This window comes from Canis aureus, chromosome 32 (assembly GCF_053574225.1).
Source record: "Canis aureus isolate CA01 chromosome 32, VMU_Caureus_v.1.0, whole genome shotgun sequence".
In the NCBI taxonomy this organism is placed as follows: Eukaryota; Metazoa; Chordata; class Mammalia; order Carnivora; family Canidae; genus Canis; species Canis aureus.
In genome coordinates, this window is record NC_135642.1 from 7,685,632 (window position 1) to 7,704,572 (window position 18,941).

Below are 18,941 nucleotides of genomic sequence, written 5' to 3' on the forward strand. Positions count from 1 at the left end.
AGACACAGGCAGAAGAAGCAGGTTCCCTGTGGGGAGCCCCATGCAGGACTCCATCCCAGGACCCCGGGATCACGCCCTGAGCTGAAGGCAGATGCTCAACCAGAGCCACCCAGGTGTCCCTCAACTACTTTATATTAGAAAAATAAGTGTGAGGCACCTGGGTTGCTCAGGTGGTTAAGCCTCAAATTCTTGCTCAGGTCATGATCTCAGGGTGGTGAGATGGAGCCTGCCATTGGGTTCCTATTGGGCATGGAGCCTGCTTCAGAGTCTCTCTCTCTCTCTCTGTCCCCCCGCCCCCAGCTTGTTAGCTCTCTCTCTCAAAAAATGTGTTATGGATACTTAAAAAAAAAATATGCTTTATCATTCTTGTATGTCCTAAGGTATCTCAAAAATTTGAATAGTAATAGAAACCTATACCTTACTTACCATATTAGTAAAAGATATTAATAGTTTGTGCAAGTTTTGGCAAGCATGCAAAAAAGTTGGAACACTCATGCACATTTTTGTAGGCATATAAATCGGTTCAACATTTACACAGTAATTTAACAAATGTTCATAGTCCATATTTGGAATATGGAAGATACAATACAGCTTTGGGAAAATTACATGGTCTTCATGATCTTGAGATAAGAAAATATTTTTCTTAAATGAAACACAAAAAGCATTAACCTTAAAAGACCAAAAAAAAAAAAAAAAGATAAAGACATCCTTAAATGAGTGAAAAGTGAGGCCACAGTATAGAAGATGATACTGCAACACATGTGTCTAACAAAGGGCTTACATCTAAAATAGTAAAACAAACAAACAAACAAAATACTGATCACTGAAAAAGTATGACAGATAATCCTGTAAAAGAATGCACAAGAGGGAGCAGCCCCGGTGGTGCAGTGGTTTGGCGCCGCCTGCGGCCCAGGGCATGATCCGGGAGACCCTGGATTGAGCCCCACGTCTGGCTCCCTGCATGGAGCCTGCTTCTCCCTCTGCCTGTGTCTCTGCCTCTCTCTCTCTGTCTCTATGAATTAAAAAAAAAAAAAAAAATTAAGAATGCATAAGAGGGCAGCCCCGGTGGCACAGCGATTTAGCGCCGCCTGCAGCCCGGGGCGTGATCGGGCTCTCTGTATGATGCCTGCTTCTCCCTGTGCCTGTGTCTCTGCCTCTCTCTCTCTCTCTGTCTCAATAAATAAATAAAATCTTAAAAAAAAAGAATGCACAAGAGACTAAACACTTTACAAAAGAGGATTTCCAAATGCTAAAAAGCAAGTTATGAGTGAACTACCAATTAAGAATATAAGGCGATTCCAACTCACTAAGATGGCAAATATTAAAAAGACTGACAATATTGTCAGTGTTGGTGAGGCCATGAAGCAAATGGAACTAATAAACTGCTGGTAGGAATGCAAATTGCTTTAAGCACTTCAGAAAACCCAGCAATTCTACTAAAAAAAAGGCATATACACTTGAAGAAAAGCTCTGTGTAAAAGTGTTCATAGCACAATTATTTTTAATAACCATAAAATTTCCAAATGTCCATCTTTAAATGGATAAAGTATAGTATACCAATATAATGGAATACTCTTCAGAAAAAAGGTTAAAGGAAAAGAAGAAGCCAAGCTATCTTTATGACTGCATGGATGAATTTTATAATCATAATAGTTAGAAAAATGAAATGAAAGAAATCAGGTACAATACACAAGAATAAACACAATATTTTCATTTATGTAGAGTTCAAATACAAGCAATTCCAAGTACCTATGGTATTAATTGTGAGAATGATGGTTAATATCAGGAAGGGGGTAGGAGCAGTGACTGGAAAAGGCATGAAGCCGAGAGGAGGGTGTCTATAATCTTGGGAATGTTTTATTTCCTAATCTGTGTAACAACGACACAGGTATGAGTACTTCATGAAAATTCACTTATCTGCATATTTGATTCTTACTCTTTCCTGTGTGTTAATACTTTAACAAAAAGGTAAGAAAGAAAAAAAAAACAATCGTATGGATTTCCCTAAAGTGATCCTTCCAATATCATTTCATTCATGAATGGGTGACCCTAGACAGAGACATTTCTTTCTGCTTCTCACTTTGCACAGTCACCATCTTCTAATAAGTTTTGGTCATGTCATCTGTATTTTTAAACATTTTACCTCACCATCCTTTCTATATAACTTCATTTCTCTTTTTCCATGGAGTGAGAGACTATAACCTGGGTAGCATCACATGAGTAGTTTTGGTTGGGAGTTTTAGTCTGAATTGATCATGACTTTTTTAAAAATAAGGACAGTTCTCTTCTATTTTATAAAATGATTTCTCCTCTACCACCTATTTCTATTGTTTGACTGAAAGTTAGGGCCCCCAATTTTTCTTGCATATATCCCAGTTTTTTATATTATATTCTAGGCCATATCCTTGACTGGAAGGAAATTATTAAATTTTAAACTTGTTCTTGTATTTTGAACTATATTGTATGTTTCTGAACATCCTGTAAATCTCAGGTTACAAATACTTGATTTCAGGAATCCAAGTAGCTTTCTGAATGAATTTATCAATGTTTTTGGAAACACCTGGGTTTTCATTGAATTTTAAAATTTTTCACTCAAATATGTTATTTAAACACATGAAAGAATAAAGGAAAAATAATGAAGATAATGCTCATGGGTGAGTTTGAGAAAAATTTTAAACTGTCTTTTCTCAAATGTTATATAGTGCAGACATAAAGTAATTAACTTGGATTTTTAAAAAGGTCCAATTCTGAATATGGTATTTAAAAAGCATTCTATCTAAGGATTAATGTTATTGAGATATAATGTGCTTTAGACATGTAATTTTCTTATGAACATTTTTGAATCATCTTCCTTTTAGAGCCTTTGGTGCTATGTCTAGCTTTGAACTTTTTTTTTTTTTTTTTTTTTTGGTTTTGTTTCAATGAACATATTTGTGGGATAACAGCCAAGAAAAGGTGCCATTTGGGGAAGGAAAGGGAAAACATTTTGTTTGTTTTTTTTTTTTTCCCTTGGTATATTTTTGTTTACGGAGTGAACACAGGTTGCCATCAAACTTTTAAATCTGAACAGCAGAGGTGACTGTGTCAGCATCACTTTGTTCCTAAAGTCTGTAGTTTTCCAAAACAGTGCAGTTGCCAGCTGACCTCTTTAGTTACTGCCACATTTAGACACTTTAACAAAAGCCTATTGTTGGGAACCCTCCTGCACTGTTGGTGGGAATGTGAACTGGTGCAGCCACTCTGGAGAACTGTGTGGAGGTTCCTCAAAGAGTTAAAAATAGACAGATCTGCCCTACGACCCAGCAATTGCACTGTTGGGGATTTACCCCAAAGATACCAATGCAATGAAACGCCGGGACACCTGCACCCCGATGTTTCTAGCAGCAATGTCCACAATAGCCAAACTGTGGAAGGAGCCTCGGTGTCCATCGAAAGATGAATGGATAAAGAAGATGTGGTTTATGTATACAATGGAATATTCCTCAGCCATTAGAAATGACAAATACCCACCATTTGCTTCGACATGGATGGAACTGGAGGGTATTATGCTGAGTGAAATAAGTCAACCAGAGGACAAACATTATATGGTCTCATTCATTTGGGGAATATAAAAAATAGTGAAACAGAATAAAGGGGAAAGGAAAAAAATGAGTGGGAAATATCAGAAAGGGAGACAGAACATGAGAGACTCCTAACTCTGAGAAACGAACTAGAGGTGGTGGAGGGGGACGTGGGCGGGGGTGGGGGTGACTGGGTGACGGGCACTGAGGGGGGCACTTGATGGGATGAGCACTGGGTGTTATTCTATATGTTAGCAAATTGAACACCAATAAAAAATAAATTTCTAAAAAAAAGCCTATTGTTTATCTTAAGTGGTATAATTTCATTTTTATGTATTGCTTGCTCAAGGTGAATTTATTTAGAGGTAGGATTAATGCTCTTAAGTTATTCCATCATTAAATTGCTTCAACAACACTGAGAAATTATTTTCAGCCACTAATTAAAAAATAAATGCAGCACCAGAATCCATCCACTACTTGCTTTCCTTCAGCACTGAGAAAACACTGTCATTAGGATTCCACTGGAAATAATTTATTTGACAACATATGACAAATTTCTACACCTAAATTTCTCACTTAAAATTTCATAGCTTGAGGAATATATCTTTATTTTTCTTACATGATCCTTCAATAACAGACTTATAAGGTAGGTATATCACTAACCAATGGAGAGGCCATATAACATAGAAGTTAAAAGCAGAAGCATAAGAGCCAGTGTACTTATGTTTATCCCAGCAACTGACTACTTGTGTAAATTTGGCCTAATTAAACTATTAGATACCTCATTTTCATCATCTGTAAATTGGGGAAGACAATAGCACCTAACTCATAGGGTTATTGTGAGGACAAATGAGTTAACAGAGTGCCTGGAACGTAGCAAATATTAACTAAAATTTAGCTAAATTCCTCATTCTTTTAGGGAGGGGAGGGGTCAGTAGGGAGTATCTGAAGATGCTAAATCAGTAGAGACAAATGTACCGCATAAAGGCATGTCATCTTCCAAAAGACCTAAAAATAGAAACTGCTAACTATAGAAGAATGGGAAGTAAAGATAGACACCTACTTTTCCTCAAATCCAATAAAACTAGGATGATAATAGCATAAAAATAAGTGCATGTGCTCGTTAAATACAAAACCACTGCCTCCTCTCACTGTGCCTTCTCACTTTGTTATTTCTGTTATTCCCCATACTTTTTGGAAGTGCCTTTATGATTTCAAACATTTCCTATGCCCTGTTTCTCAAAGGCTGAGCATATAAACACAATCACATGAGCTGAGGAACCTGCAAACCACAAGAAGAAAAATAAAGATTACCACATACAAGTTTCTGTACTTTTCCATCTCTACAATTTTGAACTGGGTTGTGTAAAAATTCCTTGGCTTCAGCTTCCAGCTCCTTAAACTGATATTTATTTTTTTATAATAAATTTATTTTTTATTGGTGTTCAATTTACCAACATACAGAATAACACCCAGTGCTCATCCCGTCAAGTGCCCCCCCCTCAGTGCCCATCACCAATTCACCCTCAACCCCTGCCCTCCTCCCCTTCCACCACCCCTAGTTCATTTCCCAGAGTTAGGGGTCTTTATGTTCTTTCTCCCTTTCTGATATTTCCCACACATTTCTTCTCCCTTCCCTTCTATTCCCTTTCACTATTATTTATATTCCCCAAATGAATGAGAACATACAATGTTTGTCCTTCTCCGACTGACTTATTATTAAACTGATGTTTAGATCAGTTCTTTATACTCTTCATCCCAGTACCAAGGTTTGGATTTGTTTAACTTTATAACTGATTCACTGTTACAACAGTAGCCCTTTTTGTTAAGTCAGCTGTATCTTCTCTAATTTATTGGATGCTAATAATGGTAATAATTAGTTTTATTCTGCTTCTCATAATAACTCATCTTCCCAAACAGGTGAATTATTTCTGTGTTGAAAACTATGCCTGCCTTCTGTGCCTATGTTGGCTTTCTCAAATTTTTGGTTATTCTTGGTTACCAGTTATGTATATGGATAAGCTTCTAGATTCCTGATCATTGCTACTTGCAGTATAACTCCTTGGTCCAAGTGATAATCATTTCTGTCCTGGTTCTGAGTATACTGATTTTATGTGCTCTGGCCATGCACCAAGGCCTATTCATGTAGGCCACTTATCTGGATTCAAGTACTCCTGCTCTTGTGAGGCCACCCATAGCCTACATCTTGGGCATGAAATCCTCCTTTGAGAATCTCTCCATCAGAGTTAAATCAATATACTTGTGACTAGTCTGGCTTTATATGGCAGATCCAGCTGCCTTGAGAGGAAGCTACTGATGGAATTGTTCTATCATCTGTAATTATATTACTAGCCAGCCAGTCAGAGTTAATCCTTCCTAGTTTACCACCACTGACTCTAATATTTGGTTTATAAATGTCATGCTACATGCTTTATATATTGATGAAACCCCCCAGATAATGCACTCATTTTAAAGAAAATGTTAATATAAGGTATATACCATATTCATAAATCAGAAGTCTCAGTATTGCAGAAATCTCCATTCTCTCCTACCTAGTTTATATATTTAATGTATTTCTGACCTAAATTCCAGAATTATTTTGGTTGAAAAATGACACATTGATTCTAAAATTTTCATGGAAATACTAAGGGCTAAGAATTGCCATGATAATTTTGAAAAACAAAGCTGGAGGCAATCAAGACATACTTAAAAGCTGCTTATAATTCAGATGGTGCAGTACTAGGGCAAAAATCGACAAATCAACCAAAAAAACACAGCAAACAATTTGGGGCACAGTTATATAAATAGTTAATTTTGAAAAAAAGATAACAGTATAGACTACTGGAGAAAGAATTTTCCTTTCAGTCAATGATGATGGTTCAATTGTATATGATTATGGAAAAGATAAAATCTGAACCTCACCTCACTCTATACACAGAAATCAATATTGGGGAGACTGTAGATCTAAATGTAAAGGGTAGGGGTGCGTGGGTGGCTCAGTCGGTTAAGCATCTGCCTTCTGCTGTGGTCATGATATCTGGGTCCTAGGATTGGTCCTAGGACCGAGCCTCGCATCGGGCTTCAGGTTCAGCAGGAAGTCTGCTTCTCTCTTTCTCTCCTTCTGTCTCTCCTTACTCCTTGGTCTGTCTGTCTGTCTCTCAAATAAATAAAATCTTTTTAAAAATTTAAATGTGAAAGGTAAATGATAAAGCTTCTAGAAGATAACATTTCTTCATAGCTTTGGGCTTGAAAATGTGCTCTTAAATATGACATTGAACACATCAACCATAAAGGAGAAAGTGAGAAATTGCCCTACACTAAATGAACAAATTCTGTTCCAAAAAAGATACCATTAAGAGAGCAAAAAGGCAAGCTATGGAATGGGAGAAGGTATATGCAATAGACATATTTAACAAAGGGTCATATTTAGAATATATAAAGGACTCTTATAAATCAATAAAAAGGATAGTTGGTCCAGTACAAAAATAGATAAGACACTTAAACAGGCATTTCATAAAAGAGATAACCAAAATAGCCAGTATATATATAAAAATGTACTCAATCTCACAAATAATTAGAGAAATGGAAATTAAACCTGCACAGAGATACCACAACATACCAGTAGAATGTACAAAATTGGAAGACTCAACACTACAAAGTGTTGGCAAGAATGTGGAGTGAAAACAATACACTGTACACTGCTGGTAGAAGTGGAAACTGACACTAGTACTTCAAACGTGGTCAGCATCATTTAAGACTGAACATGTGTAAACCTATAGTACTTTACTTTTTATTGTGTACCCTTCTCCAACATTGAATTTTTTTCATATGAATGCTTAAAGGTGTGATAAACAGTAAGCTTTAGGTATTTAACTCAGATATCTAATAGCTTAAACATTTTATCCTTATTATTGGAAGCAGGAACTATAAAAAAAACCTATTCCTATTTGCCAATTATAAAATCGAATCATCTATCAAAGCTAACTGGTCTCTGAAAATTCTGTATATGGAATTACTAGTATATGGAAATACTAAATTACATACATAATTTTTAAATCACATTTTACTTCTAGTTACTTTTAAAATTAGCACAGTGATCTCAGAAGTGAAGAAAATACTCATGTTTCATGTAGTACTCAGTAAGTATTTACTGAGTACCTTTGGTGTGTTTGAATCGTGACCACTCCCTCTTCACCCTACTCTGTGGCACCAAGGACCCACATTCTAGCTGGGAAACAGGGTATAAGCAAAGTGGAAGTAAAATACATCCCACCATAGGTAAGGATAAGTGTTAATGAGACATATATAACAAGGACATATCGTAGACTAGTGTCAGAGTAGGTTTGTGGCATTCATAGATAGGGCAGCCAAGGCAGGCCTTCCTAAGCAGGTGACATGCTCCCCGGCACAAAGTAAGTCATGTGGATCTCTGGGAGAAGAAGGTTCCAGGCAGACTAAACTGCAAGTGCAAAGGCCTATAACACTGTCTGAAGTTTCCGCAAAAGGAAGCTGTCTTACATTTTGTCTTTTGGAACTTACACTAGTTACCCTACCCATTTGCTTTTTTTTTTTTTTTTTTTTTAATAAAGATTTTATTTATTTACTCATGAGAGACACACAGAGAGAGGCAGAGACACACTGAGAGAGGCAGACCTCCATGGAGGGAGCCTGACATGGGACTCCATCCCCGGTCTCCAGGATCACGCCCTGGGCTAAAGGCAGAGCTAAACCGCTGAGCCACCCAGGGTGCCCTACTTTGTACTGCAATTTAAGATGTTCCAAGTTTTTGAAGCATTATATATTTTAGTTCTTGCTGAGCAGTTATAATCTAGCTACTTTGTAAAAGCCTTCTAAAATTGACCTTCCAAAATCAAATATAATCTTACTATCCAAAAAGTCCTCACTAAAATCTCCAGGGAAGGTTCTTTAAGCCATGTTTAGAGTCTCTGAACTGGAAGTCAGGTGGTAATGTGCTCCAGTCCCATCCCTGATGGTAACTTGCTGAGAAGTCTCCAACTTCTCAGGCCTCAGTTTCCTCATCTATGTAAGGGACAAGTAAATTGATTTGGGTGTCTTGAGTCTACCTTTTATTCAATGAACAGAGTAGTTTTGAATAACCTTAGACTGAACTCTGCAATTTAACTCTCTACTTTGCCCCAATAAACATTGAAACTTGCCACCTTATACTGGCCCATTTTACTCCTTAGTTATCTGCCCGCCTCCTGACCAAATAACTTTTCTGGACCCTCCTAGTTATAAGGGCATGGTACTGTGACTGTACCTTGTTTATTAAACCCTTCTAGACTTAAAAGCCTGCTCTGGTTAGTTTATTTATCTTCACATAACAAGAATTATCAAAACGTAAACTCACTAGGATAAAGTTAGGAAAACACTGTGAAAAACTGCTAATGACTTCTTTTCTTTTTTTTTTTTTTTAAGATTTTATTTATTTATTCATGAAAGACAGAGAGAGAGGCAGAGACATAGGCAGAGGGAGAAGCAGGCTCCCTGCAAAGAGCCTGATGTGGGACTCGATCCCCAGGACTCTAGTATCACACCCTGGGCCGAAGGCAGGTGCTCAACTGCTGTGCTACCCAGGTATCCCTAATGATTTATTTCCTGATTGTGCAAATACAGAGCCTGCCATATCTGGGCAGAAACATACCCAGGACAGTTTTCAAGCAGCTGCCTTTTATGTAGGTAAGTCAAGCAAGGCAGCTGGAACACTCTTCATGGAATAAAAGTATTCCTTATATAGTTTAAAATGCTCATTTTTTTTTTCTGAAAACCAAAAACAAGAAACAAAAAAGTCTTCATCTTAATCCTTTAATACAAATTGAATACACACTGTTACCAGTAGATTGTAAGTTCTTTGAGGGCAGGACCTATTCCCTATTTGTCTTTGCACCTCAATGACATAACATAGTAATGCCACACAAAATACACACTCACTACATGCTGGTAGGTTGACTTATATTCATAATTTTCTGCCACTGTTTTCTGGTCCCCTGTGGCATAACACTCTCTCTCTTGCTTGTAGATCTCACAAGGCTATGTATTACCTTTAACAGGCAGCATTTGTCTTCTCCTTTCTCCCAGCTTCACCTGGTAACTCCCAGACACCCGAATCCCCCCAAAATCTAGGTCAGGTGCGTTCCTCGCTCTCTGTCTCTCTGTTTCTCATATCTATTTGTATAATTATAGGTACTATCCTCACCAGACTCTAAATCCTGTGAGGGCAGACAATAAGTTCTCTGTGGTACACCTAGCATCTAGCACAGTGCTTGGCACAGGATAGGTGTAGATGCTGTTTTTAGGCAGGCAGGCTTGAGTGATGGAATGAAAAGGGCCACAGTGATTACCTGACTGAATACAGACAGGCTCATCAGGTGACCCTCCTCCAAATCCCCATAGGCCCTAATTGACAAATGGGCTACTTACAACTAGGCACAATTAACAGAAAAGGGAGAAGTCCCTACATCGCATACCTCCTAACCTTCCCCCGTTAAAAACAGCCCCTACTCACTGCGTCATTGCAGACAACCTCTCCTCTGCCTTCCTGCCCACTCTCTTGAGGTGTATTCAATAAACTTCCATTTTCTTTTTTCAGCCTCAGGTGAATTCTTTCACCTGGGAGGGGGGCACTGGCTTCCACCTGATTGTTGCCCCACAGTTGGGGCTCCCATCCGATTGGACAGACCCCCCATTTAGGAACCACAATAGGTACTAAAAAGTGTTTGCTGAATAAATGTTATGAAAGGAAGGAGTCCTAGGATGTAGCTGGCCAAAAGAAGAAAAGGTACTTAAAGAAATAGGTGATAAGAGGAAAAGAAGACTTAAAATTATTTTATCAAGGAAGATAAATCAAAGTCCTGAAAAATTATTTACAACTAATGCTACAAAATTAAACTGAAGAATCCTCATAGATCACAATCCTTAATATTTAGATTTATTCCAAATAGGTAAGAACATAATGCCAGTAGTGCAAGCACAGATACATCCTCAGGAGTCAGTAAAAGATATTAGAAACAGTATAAATTAATGGTTATTGAGGAGCACTGAAGCATGAGAAACTACAGTATCAAGTGATTACAGTGTACACTAGCAATTATTCACATCCAGAAAGTATTGACTTCTCAGATTATAACACACCAATGCTATCTGGCAATATCTGTCATTCTATAAAATACAGGGAAATAGAGTTGTGAAGGATAGGAGGGGGGTCAGCTTTCAAGAAAGTAATAAACATTAAGAAAAAACTCAGTCTTAATTTTACTATTGCTTAAGCTCAGTTTGAAATTCTAAATTCTTAAATTTAGACTTCTAAATTCCTCTGGCAAAATTTATCTTCTTTGGGGGTTATTAGATCAATTAACCTTGGAAAAGGAAGGTTAAAAGGACTTCTGTGGGCCACATTCTCACAGTATGAACGACAACAGGCAGAAGCCCGAGTGAACTGCTAGTAGGGTTCAAGGAAAGGTCTACACTAGCAGATGATCAGCTCAGTTCTTGCTAAAATTTGGCAAAGAAATACACTGTGGTTTCTTTAGATGACAGCATCATAATTCATTTAGCTCTCCTCTACCTTTTCACAAAAAGGCCAAAACCCCACAGGAAATGTGAGCACTGAGCTTTTCTACCCAGGATCAAAAACTGACTATTTTGCCAGAAATTAAAAACAAGATAGCTAAAACAGTAAATACACAGTTGTGTTCTTTCAACACATTTGTTGAAAGAAATAGTCTGCTGGATTGGCCAGTGACACAATGCATCATTTCTATTTTAACTTCTGATGGATAGAAATGTAAAAAAAGAAAAAAAAAAGAGAAAAATATTTGGATTGGCAGACTTCCATGAAAATATAATGAAATCCAAATAAATGTTAAAGAATCTCTTTGCATTAATTTACAGATTTACACTAAACACTATATCTTTAATGGCAAGTTTGATTATACATTTCTAGCTGATTTCCAGGCAGTTAAAAGCTAGCTTAATGGCCATCTAGAAGGCATGATTTCTTTTCTTTCCACAAAATGCTAAAGCTTCTTTATCATTCTGTATTCAGCCATGAACTCAGCTGCACAAGCCAAATATAAAGATTTTATGGGCCAATCTATCATGTGAATTCGTGAACAAGAATATAAGCCTACTCATGCAGACACTAAGGGTGATTTCCATTTTTATGAATGAAAAAGAACCCTGCATAAACATTCTTTATTTAAAGTTTTAAATGAAGAAAGATGCAAAACAAAATGGGAGCATTTTGTTTTGTATGTCAATATCTTGTAAGAGGGGCAAAGTAAGGGATCTGGCTCACATGATTCCCAAGACAGCAGTATCTCCTTTGCATTAAGTACATAAATGAGATTTATGGTCACTGACCTAATCTTAGATGCCAAAATGTAGCAGGAACAGCTTTCTGAAAAACTTAATTTAAAATTATGGTGTTAACAAAAGCACTTTAAGGAAGCAGACAACACTGCCTGCGTGCATGCACACACGCATCTAGAAGAACTGACTCCAGAAAGGAGCCTTGGTTATTTGCATAAAGCTTTACAACACATTTCTGAGATAATCCAAATCCACAGGTTTTACTTTTTCTTCCTACCACTCTGATGTTTATGAATTTTTAAATAAATGCATGTCGCCAGACAGTTGGTTTTCACCACAAAAGGTCATTTAATGCCAGACATTCATAGATTCAGGTTTTGAGGAGGCTTAGAATAAACAAAAATAAATAAACCTGTTTATTCCTTTTCTGAATTTTAAAAGCAGTTTCCTTCCTTACTAAGAACTTAACTAGATCAGCACCTTGGAGAAAAGGCTTGAGCAGCTGCACTTGTAACACTCTATTCATTGAATGAGAGAAAGGCAGCTGAGATACTGCAAATCCACTGCTAACCACTTGGAGAATTTCCTGAACACACTGGTTTTTTTTACCTGAAAAAGGAAGGCAGAAAGAAAGAAAAGAAAGAAAGAAAGAAAAGAAGGAAAGAAAGAAAGAAGGAAGGAAGGAACGAAGGAAGGAAGGAAAGAAAGAAAGAAAGAAAAGAAAGAAAAGAGAAAAAAAGGAAGAAAAATATAAAGAAAGAAAAAAAAGAAGAGGAAAGCAAGAAAACAGTAAATGAAACCTATACTGACAGATGTCAACACTTCCTTAATATAGTCCTATAAAACAGAATTCCTGGAAAATAAAACAACCTGCGAATAAAACATCAAGTTGAAGAAACACATCCCTTCCTTTATCATTGGATATTAACAAGTGAACTATGCATATTTAGAGAGGGTAAATGTATGTAAAAAAATGTTTTTCTAATGATTTAAATTTTTTTTACTTTTAAATACAGTTTTGAGGCACATGTACATTTCAGGTATACCAAAATAAACCATCTCCCTGAAACAGATAAATCACGTCACTATGCAATACAGACATAGGGCTAAAAAGATTTTCAAACAATATCACTAAAATTTTTAAATTAAAATGAAGGGTTCAAAAGAACATTGAATTATTTAAATTACCTGAACATTCAATTCTAAATTCCTGTCTTAGGTCAGGTTGTCCAAGAAGAGAGTGAACTTGGCTGTAATTTCTTTGCGAGGTGAATCCCTGAAAGCGGAGTGAGGAGACATGGGGAATGAGACAGGGAAAGGAAAACCAATAATGCTATTGAGTTCATTAATGATCTGGGCAACCAAGGATCAATTCTACTGGGGATTCTCTGAGGAACTCTGTAGAATGTGCCTCAAAACTGCTCATCTGAAGGATGTCAGGCTGGTGCCTTTATTCACAATATCCTGTTTCCCGTTAGTTGAGGGCTGCTGCAGGTGGCAGTAACTCCCTCGCTCTTCCAGGCTTCGTTGGCATAAGGGCTAAGTAAGGTCCCCTGGCGTCAAGAGAAAGCTCCAGGATAGAATAGAGAAATATACAGATCAAGCTTCTGGTAGAACACTATGGGTGTGCCTAGACCTGTTCAATTCTGCTGTAGCTGGAATCAGAGGTAAGGTGACAGCACATGATAAGGGCATCAGATACTTACACGTCAGATGCTGGGTCATCTACAAAGTTTTCACTACATTGAATCAGCTCATGGAACACAGATTGGTAAGATTCTCCATAAATTCAAAGTTTTTGCTTTCATTATTATTCCTAAATTTTAAAAAGCTGAAAATAATCTAATTTATAAAAATAATTTATGTGTGTGTGTAACCAATCCAATTTCCTTTCTGATTAACATTTGTGTATGTGTATATGTGTGTACTTTCAAAGAAATTAATGTTTAAACTAGACAAAAGGATAGGGTGCCTGGGTGACTCAGTCTAAGTATCTGACTCTTGATTTCAGCTCAGGTCATGATGTCAGGGTTGTGAGATCGAGCCCCGTGTTGGGCTGCCCACTTTGTGAAGTCTGCTTGAGATTCTCTGCCTCTGCTCCTCCCACTTGCTCTGCCCCCTGACCCTGGCTTGTGGGCCCTCTCTCTCAAATCTTTGTACTAGGCAAAAGGATAAATTAGAAATTTAAAGAAAAAGAGGAAAGAGAAAGACTCAATGATGTGAAAGGAGAGAAAGAAAATGTATTTATGACAACTAATTTTCACATTTTGTTAGCCCTACAAACTTATTTAAGTGGAAAATAATGTAATTTGATCAGTTTATTGTTTTTTATCTCAATAATAATGAACAATCTGGTCTGGATTTTTCAAATGGTTGTGTCAGCATCACGAGCACATTGTCTTAATTGTACTTTTTAAAAAAGATCATATATTATGGTGGTTAAAATTGCTTAGGTTTTGAGGTCAGATACTTATGTTTAAATTTTCACTCTACAACTTACCAGCTGTGCAAAATGGTGACAATGACATATTCAGAAATTGGTACTTTAGAGTTAAATTATATTAGGTTATGTAAAATATCTGAAGCCTTCAGGAAAGTGTCCAACGCCTAAAAACTGCTTAGTAACACTGGTTATTGGTATTATTATTGTTTATATTCTGCAAATATTAGGTGGTAAAAAAGTTCCAACAGCGAGTTTTGTGCGTATTCCTATACTAATATACTACAAAGCAATAAGGGAGAAAAAGAGCATGTAACTGAGTAAAATACAGACTTACAATTTGGTAGAGGGTGAGTCAATGATTTCCAGTGGGAGGTGGAGTTTCACTTTGGTCTTCTTCCTCTGCTAGAGTGGGGATGTTGTTCTCATTACAGTTCACCTCACATGAGCAATTACCTATAAACAGCTTGTCTGAGGATGCCAAATGCTAAGAAAAAAGATTAGTGAGCAGAATACGAAATGATGAATCAGGAAGCTTTAAGAAAAGCTGAAATTGGATAGGTAAGTATAATTTACATTTACTCAAGATGAAACTAAGAGAAAAAGCAAAATACTTAGGAAAATGCAATATATGAGAATGGCAAACAAGTTGATATTGGTGACACTGCATAGTCACTGACCAGTGGAGAATAATACAAGTGCCACTACGGTCACACAACACTTGGAGTAGCACAATCATACAAAGCAGCAAAAGCATTATACAACAGTGTAGAGCTGTGAACTGCTTAAGGGAAAAATACATAGCTGTTAAAAGCAGAAGAGACAAAGTAAAAGTGCATCAGTTAAAAAAAAAAATTCCAGATCATGCAGTATCAGGCCAGCATTAGAAACTCGTATGTTAGCGCCCATTAATAAATGAGTTCAGTTATATAGATTAATACATAAACGTTGTGGAAAATAGGACAAAGTAATATAAACAAACACACATAAAGTACCAGACATACATTTAAGAAACTAAATTTACATTAATCTGTGTTAAATCTGTTATTGCACATTGGTGTAATGCTTCTAAATTACCATAGAGATCTAAAGCACACCAAATAGACAGAAGATATCCATTTTAATTCTTCAAAGTCCTCAAATTTCAAAAGTGGAATACAGAAGGATACTTACTTGAGATTCTATAATTTTAGCTTTAGAAGAAACATCAGTTTTTAAAAGATGAAAACTAAGTTTATTTTTTCCTCCAAGATTTTATTTAATTTCAAATTCGTTAACAAATAGTGTAGCATTAGTATCAGTCGTAGAATCTAGTGATTCTACTTACATTTAACACCGAATGCTCATCACAAGTACCTCCTTAATGCCCATCACTCTTTTAGCCCTTCCCTCTACCAACAAACCCTCAGTTTGTTCTCTATAGGAAAACTAAGTTTATTTTAAAATATTTTATTTATTCATAAGAGACACAGAGAGAGAGGCAGAGACATAGGCAGAGGGAGAAGCAGGCTCCCTGTGGGGAGCCTGATGCGGGATTTGACCCTAGGACCCTGGGATCACCCTGAGCTGAAGGCAAATGCTCAACCGCTGAGCCACCCAAGCCTCCCAATAAGTTTATTTTAAAGAATAACTTTCATCAATTAATCCCAACAGGTGACTGGATTTCTAACAAAGTTTGGTTTAAAACAGACACACAAGCTATATATATGAAAGGTAAATTTGTATATCACAATAGAAAATAAAGTATATTTCCCTCCAGTTTTTCAAATTGGTTTCCAAGTGGTTTTTTAAACTGGGTTTTCAAATAGAAACATAATGCTCTTATTACACGGGTTTCACAATATGAACTTGAGAAAAAGTTAAATGTTTTCCTGTAAAACTAACCAATAAATTTTAGAGAAGTCAAAGATGATTAATGCATGCTCATCAGGTCTGTTTTTCTCAGTAATATTAAATGGGTGTTCAGTAATTTATGGTTTATATGATTTCCTTCTTTTGGGTAGTTAAATGAGAATGCTACTCAGCCTAGTATTCCTGCCACTCAGTTTTAATATTTATCAATTCAAGGCTAATCTTTTTCATCTATCCTTTCAACCACTTCTCTTTATCCTCACTGTGATTATGTTGAAGGGAATCCCAGATATCATAGCACTTCATCTGTATATATTTCAGTAAGTTAAGATAGAGAACTCATTTTTTTCTTTTTAAATAAAATTTTAATACAATTATCATACCTAAAAAAGTAATTCCTTAGTATCAATTATGTTGTCAGTTCACATCAAAATTCGATGGACTAAAACAAAATGTAAGATATCTTAGCATATCGTACAATAAATGGCCAAAGCCAAATACACACAACTAATCTGAATATGTGTCTTAGTTTTTAAAACACACTTGGTAATTAATTGCATGTTGTTTTCAGATGAATTGTTAACAGGTAAAGTTCTTAAGTATCCGATATTATTTATTTATTTATTTATTTATTTATTTATTTATTTATTTTTAATTTTTTATTTATTTATGATAGTCACAGAGAGAGAGAGAGAGGCAGAGACACAGGCAGAGGGAGAAGCAGGCTCCATGCACCGGGAGCCTGATGTGGGATTCGATCCCGGGTCTCCAGGATCGTGCCCTGGGCCAAAGGCAGGCGCCAAACCGCTGCGCCACCCAGGGATCCCGTATCTGATATTATTTAATTTAAGATCTCCATTAAAGATTTTGACTTTAAGATTCAGTACTCACCAATGAGTAAAAGTGTGTTCACTTTTTTTCTGTGAATAGTCATGCTAACTTGCATTAACACACGCACATAAACCAAAAAGAGATGCCCATAACAGGTCTTTTTGGTTATACTGCTACCTTATTTTCTACTACATACCACATCAGGTTCTAATAACTATTTTTATCTATGGTGACAATGAATAGACAGCACTCTAGACTACTGCAGAAGATGGCTTTTAAATCAATCATCCTTTGACAAATTAGAGTTGGCCAATTCACTTCAACTTAATTCAATAAATATTGAATGCCTACTAAATACCTCTGTGATATTATATGTACTGTGATGTTAGCAATCGCTAAGAGAGAAATGATGTTCCCTCTCATCAAGCTTATAATCTAGTGTTGTAGAAAAACTAAAAATATCCCAAAGTAATAAATGCCTATATGATCTATTGCTAATATTTAGGAAATGTGATATTTAAAACAATCTCTAGCAACATTTGTTTCTCATGTCCAAAATATGATTTTATTAGGAAACAAATGAGGAGAAGCAGAAAGTTTTGTATGTAGAAAACTACTCAATTAAAATTAATGAGACTAAACCGATTAGCCTAAGTTTTGTCTCTGGATAAGGCATTCATTACTTTCTATGTTTAGCTGTTAGCTGTGTTTAAGGCAGGTGAAATAATTTATAATTAAACCTGAAATAATCAATTACGAATAGTCTGAAACATCAAGTCAATGTTTTTATTATTAGATACCTTTTTTTTCAGAAGTTTGTGATTACCACTGATGATAAAGGGAAGTCAGACAAGAAAGAAAAAGGATTAGAGTGACACACACTATGTTCAAAGAGAAAATGTAACTGCCAATTCTAAATCCATTTAAAAATGGTCTCTATCTTTAGAAAAAATATTTGTTCCAAGCTAAAAGCCCCATTATATGCATTGGAATAGAACCTTAGCTTGTAATTAGGGTTGAGTAAAAAATGTAAACCAGAAATTCAGATATACATAAATACTTAACCTGAATATGGAAAAAAAGTCTCCAGTTAAGTGAAAGCTGTATATTTGAAAGTTCTCAGGAGATTCAATTACCATTCCTCATTCTTTCAGTAAACACAGTTCAGGAGAGGCTTAAAAGGAAGTTATAATAAGTTTAGATTCCCAAAGGAGGGATCCCTAGGTGGCGCAGCGGTTTGGCGCCTGCCTTCGGCCTAGGGCGCGATCCTGGAGAGCCGGGATCGAATCCCACATCGGGCTCCCAGTGCATGGAGCCTGCTTCTCCCTCTGCCTGTGTCTCTGCCTCTCTCTCTCTCTCTCTCTCTCTCTCTCTGTGACTATCATAAATAAAAAAAAAAAAAAAAAAAAAGATTCCCAAAGGATTTATATTCTCTTGTTAGATATTCACTTATTTAGGCAAATAAATGACCAAGTGATAGATATCAAATTGAATCAACAAAAAGAAGCAATATGTATATGTACAATAAGCAATAAGTAGTATATGATATAATATATTGTAAAATATTTTCCTATGTGTGTACCATGGTTTAAATTATAAACAAAGTAAAAAATAAGTCAATAATTTTGTTCTGAACTTTAGTTATAAAAAAGACTGAAAATTATTTATGTATTATGTTTACAGTTAAAGAATGTGCAAAAATATAAGCAGATAGTTTCTATCTTATTTCAAACTGAACTTGAACTATCTTTGGGCCTAATCCAGGGAAATTACTTTTAAAAGAGTGAAGAATCTTATTTTTAAAGAGACTTGAATCTTTCCCTCTGGTTAAACTATTAGAAGAAAATACTAGAAATGTAATGTACAATACGATGACTATGGCTAACATTGCTGTAGATTATACAGGGACATTGTTAAGAAAGTAAATC

At 36.2% G+C, this 18,941-nt stretch overlaps 1 protein-coding gene across 9 annotated transcripts in view; it reads right to left on the minus strand.

Moving 5' to 3' along the window:
• DPH6 (diphthamine biosynthesis 6) overlaps positions 1-18,941 on the minus strand; it is a 198,720-nt gene that overhangs the window by 15,238 nt on the left and 164,541 nt on the right. For all 9 annotated transcript variants that reach the window (XR_013369953.1, XR_013369952.1, XR_013369954.1 and 6 more), the window contains 2 exons: positions 14,669-18,187; positions 13,080-13,167 (listed from right to left, as the gene is read on the minus strand). The gene's annotated coding sequence lies outside the window, so the exon portion shown is untranslated. The remainder of the gene's footprint in view (positions 1-13,079; positions 13,168-14,668; positions 18,188-18,941) is intronic.